The following is a 12220-nucleotide window of genomic DNA, read 5'->3' as shown; positions in this document are numbered from 1 at the left end:
GAAACCAGGACATTGTATAGTTTTTTGAGGTGGAGGGTGGCATGCTGTTCTAATTTGCGGTTGGCCTGTAGGAGGATGCTCTGAACACTCAAATTATGAAAAAAGACAGGTAACTGCCGTGGTAACTTATACTTCAAATTGCTTGCATTATGATCTGCACCATGGAACTTTCCCGTAACATGACAATGATCTCCACGGGGAGTTTCCCCTTTTCTATCTAACAGTAGCCCACAAATATGACAATTAACAGCCTTTTCATACAATTCATAATCTTCCTTTGATTTGGTCACATGAATGTTGGTGCTGTAGAGCTTATCAACTTCCCATGGAAGTTTTTCAAGCTTAGTGAGAAGCCAAACCGCAGGATTGTCCCTGACATAAAACTCATAGCGGTTAAGTTTAGAATCATATCCACATACAACTTGGAATGCTGCCACATTAGGTACGTGTTTTCGTGTGAAGGTTGTGTGTGAGGCATCACAGCGAGTAATAGGAGCCAGCAGGCATTCAAAGTTGGCATACACTACAAACGGACATCGCTGCTGGTGGTGAGCATTTTGAAATTTGTTGAAGTTATTTTCCTCTGTGGGCATAATAACACATACCGAATCCTTGGAAGCACAATCTAATAGAGGTATTGCGAATAACTCTTCTGATGAAAAATAAATCAGACACCTTAAACAAATATGTTTTACATGACAAGCAGTTGATAGTTGGGTGGAAAGGGGTCAGGACATGTCTTTTATCCAAACATAGTGATAATTATCACCTTCAGAGGGTTTTTTTTTTTTTTTTTTTTTTTTTTTTTTTTTTTTTTTTTCATCCTCTACAGTTTTTGCCCTCTACAGCTCCCTCTAGTACCATGGAAGTCATTCCCTCATGTCTTTACAGATGTCCTATCATCCTGTCCCTTCTCCTTGTCAGTGTTTTCCACATATTCTTTTCCTCTCCGATTCTGTGTAGAACCTCCTCATTCCTTACCTTATCAGTCCACCTAATTTTCAACATTCGTCTATAGCACCACATCTCAAATGCTTCGATTCTCTTCTGTTCCGGTTTTCCCACAGTCCATGTTTCACTACCATACAATGCTGTACTCCAGACGTACATTTACAGAAATTTCTTCCTCAAATTAAGGCCGGTATTTGATATTAGTAGACTTCTCTTGGCCAGAAACGCCTTTTTTGCCATAGCGAGTCTGCTTTTGATGTCCTCCTTGCTCCGTCCGTCATTGGTTATTTTACTGCCTAGGTAGCAGAATTCCTTAACTTCATTGACTTCGTGACCATCAATCCTGATGTTAAGTTTCTCGCTGTTCTCATTTCTCTTACTTCTCATTACCTTCGTCTTTCTCCGATTTACTCTCAAACCATACTGTGTACTCATTAGACTGTTCATTCCGTTCAGCAGATCATTTAATTCTTCTTCACTTTCACTCAGGATAGCAATGTCATCAGCGAATCGTATCATTGATATCCTTTCACCCTGTATTTTAATTCCACTCCTGAACCTTTCTTTTATTTCCATCATTGCTTCCTCGATGTACAGATTGAAGAGTAGGGGCGAAAGGCTACATTCTTGTCTTACACCCTTCTTAATACGAGCACTTCGTTCTTGATCGTCCACTCTTATTATTCCCTCTTGGTTGTTGTACATATTGTATATGACCCATCTCTCCCTATAGCTTACCCCTACTTTTTTCAGAATCTCGAACAGCTTGCACCATTTTATATTGTCGAACGCTTTTTCCAGGTCGACAAATCCTATGAACGTGTCTTGATTTTTCTTTAGCCTTGCTTCCATTATTAGCCGTAATGTCAGAATTGCCTCTCTCGTCCCTTTACTTTTCCTAAAGCCAAACTGATCGTCACCTAGCGCATTCTCAATTTTCTTTCCCATTCTTCTGTATATTATTCTTGTAAGCAGCTTCTATGCATGAGCTGTTAAACTGATTGTGCGATAATTCTCGCACTTGTCAGCTCTTGCCGTCTTCGGAATTGTGTGGATGATGCTTTTCCGAAAGTCAGATGGTATGTCGCCAGACTCATATATTCTACACACCAACGTGAATAGTCGTTTTGTTGCCACTTCCCCCAATGATTTTAGAAATTCTGATGGAATGTTATCTATCACTTCTGCCTTATTTGACCGCAAGTCCTCCAAAGCTCTTTTAAATTCCGATTCTAATACTGGATCCCCTATCTCTTCTAAATCGACTCCTCTTTCTTCTTCTATCACATCAGACAAATCTTCACCCTCATAGAGGCTTTCAATGTATTCTTTCCACCTATCTGCTCTCTCCTCTGCATTTAACAGTGGAATTCCCGTTGCACTCTTAATGTTACCACCGTTGCTTTTAATGTTACCAAAGGTTGTTTTGACTTTCCTGTATGCTGAGCCTGTCCTTCCGACAATCATATCTTTTTCGATGTCTTCACATTTTTCCTGCAGCCATTTCGTCTTAGCTTCCCTGCACTTCCTATTTATTTCATTCCTCAGCGACTTGTATTTCTGTATTCCTGATTTTCCCGGAACATGTTTGTACTTCCTCCTTTCATCAATCAACTGAAGTATTTCTTCTGTTACCCATGGTTTCTTCGCAGCTACCTTCTTTGTACCTATGTTTTCCTTCCCAACTTCTGTGATGGCCCTTTTTAGAGATGTCCATTCCTCTTCAACTGTACTGCCTACTGCGCTATTCCATATTGCTGTATCTATAGCGTTAGAGAACTTCAAACGTCTCTCGTCATTCCTTAGTACTTCCGTATCCCACTTCTTTGCGTATTGATTCTTCCTGACTAATGTCTTGAACTTCAGCCTACTCTTCATCACTACTATATTGTGATCTGAGTCTATATCTGCTCCTGGGTACGCCTTACAATCCATTATCTGATGTCGGAATCTCTGTCTGACCATGATGTATTCTAATTGAAATCTTCCCGTATCACCCGGCCTTTTCCAAGTATACCTCCTCCTCTTGTGATTCTTGAACAGGGTATTCGCTATTACTAGCTGAAACTTGTTACAGAACTCAATTAGTCTTTCTCCTCTCTCATTCCTTGTCCCAAGCCCATATTCTCCTGTAACCTTTTCTTCTACTCCTTCCCCTACAACTGCATTCTAGTCGCCCATGACTATTAGATTTTCGTCCCCCTTTACATACTGCCTTACCCTTTCAATATCCTCATACACTTTCTCTATCTGTTCATCTTCAGATTGTGACGTCGGCATGTATACCTGAACTATCGTTGTCGGCGTTGGTCTGCTGTCGATTCTGATTAGAACAACCCGGTCACTGAACTGTTCACAGTAACACACCCTTACCCGATACTCATCTGACTAGAAATCCTTGTCTTCCTTCCACTTCACTTCACTGACCCCTACTATATCTAGATTGAGCCTTTGCATTTCCCTTTTCAGATTTTCTAGTTTCCCTACCACGTTCAAGCTTCTGACATTCCACGCCCCGACTCGTAGAACGTTATCCTTTCATTGATTATTCAATCTTTTTCTCATGGTAACCTCCCCCTTGGCAGTCCCCTCCCGGAGATCCGAATGGGGGACTATTCCGGAATCTTTTGCCAATGGAGAGATCATCATGATACTTCTTCAATAACAGGCCACATGTCCTGTGGATACACGTTACGTGTCTTTAATGCAGTGGTTTCCATTGCCTTCTGCATCCTCATGTCGTTGATCATCGCTGATTCTTCCGCCTTTAGGGGCGATTTCCCACCCCTAGGACAAGAGAGTGCCCTGAACCTCTATCCGCTCCTCCGCCCTCTTTGACAAGGCCGTTGGCAGAATGAGGGTGACTTCTTACGCCGGAAGTCTTCGGCCGCCAATGCTGATTATTTATCAAAATTTTGGCAGTGGCGGGGATCGAACCCGGGACCGAAGACGTTTTGATTATGAATCAAAGACGCTACCCCTAGACCACGGGTACAATGCAGCCCTCACTCACCGGCAAATGTTGAAAAATGGAGGGGGCCGACGATGGTGTGCTTGTCTTGCTCATCTGACTTGCTATTCTTCTTCAGGCCATAAACATGAACCGATATTCTGTTATTCTGCGCCCCAAATTTAGGTATATCCTGGATCTTTGCGGGGAACTCGATACCATCAAAGTTATAACACGAATGAATATTATCACTTACATGGTATGTATTGGGACGGTCAGGGTGGTCTCTGTAATTGTACTTTCTTTTGCAAGCCAGGATTGACCAAGCAAAACAAGCCGGATCTTTTCGATTTTTACATTAATGCATGCTTTCTTGTTAGTTATATCTTTAGGGAGTTTGATATAGCTAGACCCTCCATTTAACGGTTCATAGACATGCATATGGATGTCAAGATGTGGTGTATGGCTGAGCGCTTTAGCGCTCAAGGTGGATTCATTATCACCCCATATATTATGCAGAGTTGTGGCCTCTGCAACACCTGGATGTTTAGGTGGGTGATTCAACTCACAGCATAGTACTGTACTGCATTTAATGGCGTTATATCTCGGATTGTCTAGGGCTTTGAGGAGCTCATTCTCCGAGACAGGGAGGCACGCTTCCAAAAACCTGACAGGGTCGCGATACCTCCCTCCCAGATCCTCAATCCTTGTGAATGAGATGCGCCCCTCAAAAGCCCTAGCAACTGCTGAGTATTCTAGAGGGGTCATTATACCGTTATTCTGATGTGCTTCACTATCAATATGACGGGGGAGAGCACTACTGCTAGCAATAGAATAATCAATATTACTATTAGTACTACTACAACTAGGAGTCCATCTCGTCGATGATGGGGCTGGCAAGGGTGCGTCAGCTGTAGGGAGGGGTATGCATCTTGGTACACACACCTTTCACTGACGGCAGGGGCGAACTGTCTGAGGAGGCAGAGGCAGTGATGGTCGGTGGGAACAACCGGCCTGCTGCAATGGTTCCCGGGGTCTGATGCCCCATCACCGGCCGGTGAGGTGGGAGACAGATGCTCCTCTTCTTCTTCTGCCGGCTGAGTTACCCATGGGCGCCAGAGGGCTTGCGGCGGTGCGGAGGCAGAGGCTGCTGTCGCCTCTCGTGCAGCTGTGATCGGCGCTATAAACAGCACTGCATGTCTCTGTGGTGTGTAGCCAATTCCTGCCCCCACAACCATCACTCTAGATACACTATGTACTTCGTGTGATATGCCTGTAACATAAATAAGAAAAAATAAGTATAATGATCTAGATTTAAAACAATGAATAATAAGACTAAATAATGGTAATTATTTGCTGTAATGATAAAGTTCAAAAATATTCACCTTCTCCACTCTGGCTCCATGGCTTGAGCAACTCATCAGCACATTCAGTGAGGTCCCCCCCCCACTCAGGTATATCCTCCGCCTCATCTAAAAGGACCATATGCTTGCGCCTTTCGAATTCTTCTTCTTCATCTGCAGCGGCCGCCATCTGATTACCCCAATCAGGGATTTCACCCCCACCTTGCTCTGCTTACATGACACCCTCGGCGGCTCCCTCCCTATGCATAGAATCATCTAGAAAGAAAAGAAAAGAATATGTCTCAGACAGCTCAATCTAGGCATTTGGAAAACCAATATATATTACACGAAAGTATTTTATCTAAGAACTACGTTTTATAAATGTACTTCCATTCGTGCTGTGCTCCAGCCCTCTCGACCTCTAGCTGATGGGCTAGCTCAGCCAATATGCAAGGGATGAATTCTAGAAAGACGGAAAAGACTGAGCATAATATCTAGCACGGAAAAAAATCTCTGTAGCACGCACGCACGCACACACACACACACACACACACACACACACACACACACACACAATCTGTCAAAGGGCACAGCAAACTGTGGACTGTGACCCAAACAGATATTTGACAAACAAACACATAACACAGAGATAGAATCTGTTAAAGGGCGCAGCAGTTTGTGGACTGTGGCCGAAACAGATATTTGACAAACAAACACATAACACAGTCATAGAATCTTTTAAAGGACGCAGCAGTTTTGTTGACTGCGGTCCAAATCATATATGACATAGAGACATTGAACACACACACACACACACACACACACACACAATCCGTTAAAGGACGCAGCAGTCTGTGTAGACTGTGGTCCAAAACAGATATAACACAGAACATAGAACACAGAAACAATCCGTTAAAGGATGCAGCAGTCTGTATAGACTGCAGTCCAAATCATATATAACACAGAGACAATGAACACATACAATCCATTAAAGGACGCAGCAGTCTGTGTAGACCGTGGTCAAAAACAGATATAACACAAACAAACATGAATACAGACACAGAATCTGTTAAAGGGCGCAGCAGTTTGAGTAGACTGCAGTCCAAAACAGATATAACACGCACACACAGTCCGTTAAAGGACGCAGCAGTCTGTGTAGACCGTGGTCAGAACAGATATAACACAAACAAACATTGAGTACGGACATAGAATCTGTTAAAGGGCGCATTAGTCTGTGGACTGTGACTCAAACGGATATTTGAACATCGAAAAAGTACTTACCAGGTAATTGATCTTCATCTCTTCGGCGGCGCTTGCCACTGCTGCTGCTGCTGTCGCTGCTGATGCTGTTAGTACGCTTCATGATGATGATGAAAGTACAAACGATTGATCTCTTGGGAACTCGTAGAAGTACAGAAGCAGAATGACGGCGAGTTCGGTTGTGGCTTGGCTTATATAGCTTCTATGACGTCGAAATCACGTCACTGATGCAGTAGCCAATAGGAGCGCGGCATTCTAGGGTTGGGGGCTGCTACATCATGAATGAATGAATGAATGATGGCTGCGCTCCTAGTGAGAAAACCTCGAACGTCTCATTTGATCATTGAATCTCCAAGTGATACACTCAGTTATCCAATATCATTAAAATCGGATTCGAATAAAGTACTTAGGTGATTCATACGTTAGAAGCACAACGTGTCACACGTGTTCTGTTAGAATCCTAGCATATTTCTAGAAGACGACCTGTGACGTCAGTATGCGCATGTGGACTAGAGGCCGTGATGTCAGCAATCGCGGCCTATACACGTGGTGCATGCCCCGTTAGAATCGCATGAGAGAGAAAGCATTGCATTATCTCTCTCTCTCAGTGCTTGACTGCAAGTAGAGAAGGGGTGACGGGACTTTCACACACTGCAAACAACGATCATGGATTACGTAAGTGGACTGTGCTCTAGTGACAGTGCTGTGTACTACGCCACTTGTGCCTCATGGTGAACACTCTGTTTCCCACCATCTTGGATAATGGTACGCGCGTCATCAGCTGAAGTCATGTCCGTCATCTTGGACAACAGCACCCTCTGCTGGTGGTTGTGTGCATCACTTTGATTTTGCTTCGCACCTGCCGCACTTTCTTCGGCCTTGGAGATTCAGGATGCTTCAATTGTGACGACTGTCTTTTTGTTTCTGGGTCGTACCCGTACACCAATGACTCATCTACAGTTATCACGGTGTTCAGAAACCCGGGATCAGTGTTGGTGGTGTCCAGAAGGTCCTGTGCAAATCATCACGCAAAATTGCATGAGCAGAATCTTTACTCGCTTCAACCTCTTGGGCAATCTCCCGCACAGTCAGACAATGGTCTGCCATCACCAAATTTTGCAGCCTCTCAACAACAGCTGCACTCCGAGCAGGTGGCCTGTCAGGACGCTGGCCACACTCCGCTGATGTGCGGTCATTTTTGAATCGGTTGAACCACTCCTTGATTTGTGATACACCCCTCATATCTTTTCCAATCATCTGATGAATCTTATGGATTGTTTCGCTTTGAAAATCACCAAGCTTTTGACAAAATTTGATGCTGTATCTTTGTTCAACATGCTCAGTCATCTTGAGAGAATCGGCAATCCGACGAACACTTCGTGTAGCACCTCACTCAGCGACCAACAGGCAGCGACTGACGCGCTGGAAGGCGGGGACAAAAAAATGGCTTTGAGCACTATGGGACTTAACATCTGAGGTCATCAGTCCCCTAGACCTTAGAACTACTTAAACCTAACTAACCTAAGGACATCACACACATCCATGCCCGAGGCAGGATTCGAACGTAGCGCCTAGAACCGCTCAGCCACTCGGGCCGGCTGAAGACTGGGACCAAATTCACGCATGCGCAAAAAGTGTGTACAGTGTACAGTGGCGCCACGCTATCGTCTCTGTTTTGGGCGGGAAAATCAAAGGTCGGATACTTTTTAGACAGACCTCGTGTAAGACTAATGACACACTAGGCGATTTTCTCCGCTGAAGGTCGACGATTTTTGTTGCGCCAGAAATAGAACTTCATGTTCCAAACGGAAGGTGCCACACTGGGCTGTAATCGTCCCTCCATAAGTTTCCGCGCGGGATTGTCCTGTCGAATGGACCCGGGCCTACTTTTGGCGCAGCAGTAATCGTTGGCATCCTTGCCACACTAGACTACTATTATCGCATGTAGCGCAGCAGCCACAAGAATACTCCACTCAGTTCTTCCTTGTCTGTTTGAGGCAATGTCCGAAAACTCTGTAAATGTCGATCCGATGGATCTTTTAGACAGTGAACTGATAATAATTGAGGTGGAGACATATCCCTGTCTCTAGAACTCTACAACATAAAATCACAAGATTATAAAGATCGTCTGCTGAAGACAGAAGCATGGAAGAAGATAGTAGGGGGACAACCTTCGTGCCAGGCCATGATGCACTGTTGCCAAATTTATTCAAGATGGCGGCGATGACGTCGTCCAAGATGGCGGCATTAAGACTTGGCAACATCGCATGACGTCATCCAAGATGGCGGCTTTTGGCGGGAAAATAGGCCAATTGTGCTATGTCCACTAACCTAACCGCAAGAAAAAATGGCGGGAATTTTGAATTTTGGCTTGAAAGTAGCCCAATTGTGCTACGCCCACTAATCTAAGCCTCCAGAAGAAAAAATGGTGGTAAGTTTGAATTCCAGCAGGATAATGCATGCAAAGACCGTACTTGTCATTTTATTATTATTGATTATCATTCATTAACATTCATTATTATTTATTGTTATTTATTATCATTCATTATCATTTATTATCATTTATTATCATTTATTATTATTTATAATCATTTATTATTATTTATGATTATTGACCTGCCTCCACTAGAAAATTCCCTCCAAATTCAAATTCCAACACGATAATGGCTGCAAAACCTTACTTTTGTTTATTATTATTCATTATTATTTATTAACATTCATTATCATTCATTGTCACTTATTATCATTTATTATCATTCATTATCATTTATTATTATAGGCCTACCACCACTAGGAAATTGCGCAAAAATCATATTCCAACACAGTATTCTCTCAAAAACTGTACCTCTATTTATTATTATCATTTATTATTTATTCAAGATATCCGATTTTCTCGGTGAGAAAGCCATTTTCCTTACATCCATAACAAAAATCTATCAGAAGTTCAAATCCCAACACCATAATTGGTCATATGTACGAGCTTTCTCTGTCACTTATCTTTTTTCACTGGTAGCCTATCATAATCGCGTCAAATAATAAACTGCATTTATAGTAACGTAAGTCACGTTCTTTGATTTTGCAGGGGGGAAGGGACTGAAGACTTTATTTCAAGCAGTACGGTCATCACTTGTTCACCAACACAGTCAGCACACACATCTTTGACATCGCAGTGCAGTCACCACGACGTCTGCGCTCCAACTGAATTAGTTCAAATCCTCGCCACCCCCTGGACAGCGTGCGGAGACACTGCCTATGCCTGTCACGTGAGGCGGCCGGCCACTAGCGTGAGGGGGCGAGCCCAGTGATCGCTCCCACGTCGTAAACATGTTTTCGCTGGACACGCTGGAACTTGCTGAGTTTGAATTCACAGCGGCCCCTTGTCCGCTCACCCCGTGTATTCATCCCCTCCACACGTTTCTCACCAAAACTGTCTGCCTCGGAACTGAATCACACCAACGGTCGATCGTTCGCTGCCAAAGTTGTTTTCTTCGGCACGTTCAAACCTGTCGATGCCAACCGCTCACTGTCCACCACGTGTCCCTGTGCGAGCGAGAATGTAGTGCAACACTTTTGGCGGCAAAAGTTTGCTCGACAGTGTAATCCGCCATGACTATATAACAGCACGTTTGGACCGCACTAGAACGCCCGCTAATTGACCCGCTCTCGCAAGCGTAATAACTGTACAATCGCTGCGCCACTGCCCCACTTACATCACATACCCTCCATACACGCGACGGACACAGCCTTCTGTAAATACCTGGAAAATGACTTTATTTCAGACATTACGGTCATGCAGGTGTGTCGCAACTGACTTCTCCATGCTCACACAGCAAAACCCCAGAGCGCAGCTGATGTACGCGCGGCCGGCTGAGCCCGCTCCATCGGCAGCTCCCTTGCCGGTTGATGTCAAGCGACCAGCGGTGCCCGCATACCCCCACCTCCAGCGCGGCACATAGGTGGTGAGCGGCGCCTCAGGGTCCACCCACAAACGGTCAGCCGCGCTCGCCTCAGAGTCCAACCATGTAAACATCTTTCTGCGCCCCCGAGCACTTAACGCTGGACAGGATGGAATCTCTCGACTGCGTGCTGGACAAAGGATACGTTTGGTGCGAGAGTTTGACCGACAGTGGAATTCACCATGACCGTATAACAGCGCGTTTGCTCGTCGCGAGAACGCTCGCTAATTCACTCTCACCACCCCACTATATTAAATAATTGAATTTACTATTTCATATACGTATGCAATCGTGTTCAACTCCCTAATTTCAACAACTTTTAGAGGACCACACCGCCACCTCCTCCTCCTAGGAACCAGCGCCAAGTTTGAAATCTGCCAGTAAACAAAGCTCACTTGCGCTTCCACCACCAACCTAAGAAAATTGTTTCAAACTAAGCCACCGGCACTCAACCTCGCCCTAAACGTTTCTGGTAAACGGACTCCCCCTGCACTAGGTCCATGGATGGAGGAACGAATTTACTTTATTTAGCAATGGAGTATATGTATCACACCGACATGTCCCACATCATACAGACCTGCAAAACACTCCTACATAACTCATTTATAATGTTCTAGACACACGCTTGCTAATTGTAAACAGTTAAAAATAACTCATAGCACTGCCTACAGACATGCGAACCGCTCGTAAATAATGCAAAACATTTACGTCCAAATAGCCAAACAACCGCTAATTTTCCGCAATAATTTCAGTGCACAGGCTGATGGAAGGAGGTACGAGTGTACTTTATTTATTTGCGACATATCTTTTTGAAACTTTTGCTTCTCATAGGATTCGATATGTAAGGCTGACATAAGGCAGTTTCTGAACTCCAGTAGTGCACTACACGTGGCAACAAAACCACACCCACCAAGACATTCATTCCAGTCCAGACCTCTAACTCCTCTACAGATAAATTTGTCCATTTATTTGTTGACTCACTCACAGTCTGACCAGATTGCAGTTTTTGCGCAAAAACCACTCACACTGCGCTGTGCTCCTCGGGGAAGTAAGGAAGGGCTGCACTCTATTTATTTGGAGCCCTTTTATTTAGTCGTGGAGTATATTTGTCACAAAACACTCACACTGATCCGACTGTGGTCATCTGACACAAGCCACAAACACGTAAACAACTCCTAATTTCACCACACAACCCGGGTTCCCGGGTTCGATTCCCGGCGGGGTCAGGGATTTTCTCTGCCTCGTGATGGCTGGGTGTTGTGAGATGTCCTTGTTCTAGGGGACTGATGACCATAGATGTTAAGTCCCATAGTGCTCAGAGCCATTTGAACCATTTTTTTTCACCACACAATAGCAAATAGCTCTTAAATAATGCAGTACACAATGTCAGCAGACGAGCTCTGTACTCTTAAACTCTCCAAATAATGCACTGCACAGTGCACACATGCTCGCAAAACAGTGCAACAGACGCGCACATACACCCTCAGCTGCCAAACCGACCGAAAGTCTCTGCTCGGCCTCCCCCAAACATGACCTCAACACAGTCGCATTCGCACCTAACACCGGAGAAATTGATATCGCCTATGCGCCTTAGATTACGCTGCAAGGCAGATTGGGCGCGCGTGCGGTCGGCGGGGAAGGGGGTTCCAGAGTCTCCAGCCAAGTTCAGCTTCCGAGCGCTCGTGACAGCCGACACATGTGAAAGCTGCATTGTTCTTCTCATGTATACCGCTGGCGTCTCAGGTCTGGACCTGCCTTCA

This window comes from Schistocerca nitens, chromosome 8, assembly GCF_023898315.1.
Source record: "Schistocerca nitens isolate TAMUIC-IGC-003100 chromosome 8, iqSchNite1.1, whole genome shotgun sequence".
NCBI lineage: Eukaryota > Metazoa > Arthropoda > Insecta > Orthoptera > Acrididae > Schistocerca > Schistocerca nitens.
The sequence above is the reverse complement of the archived record's forward strand: the minus strand, read 5'-3'. Positions refer to the sequence as shown.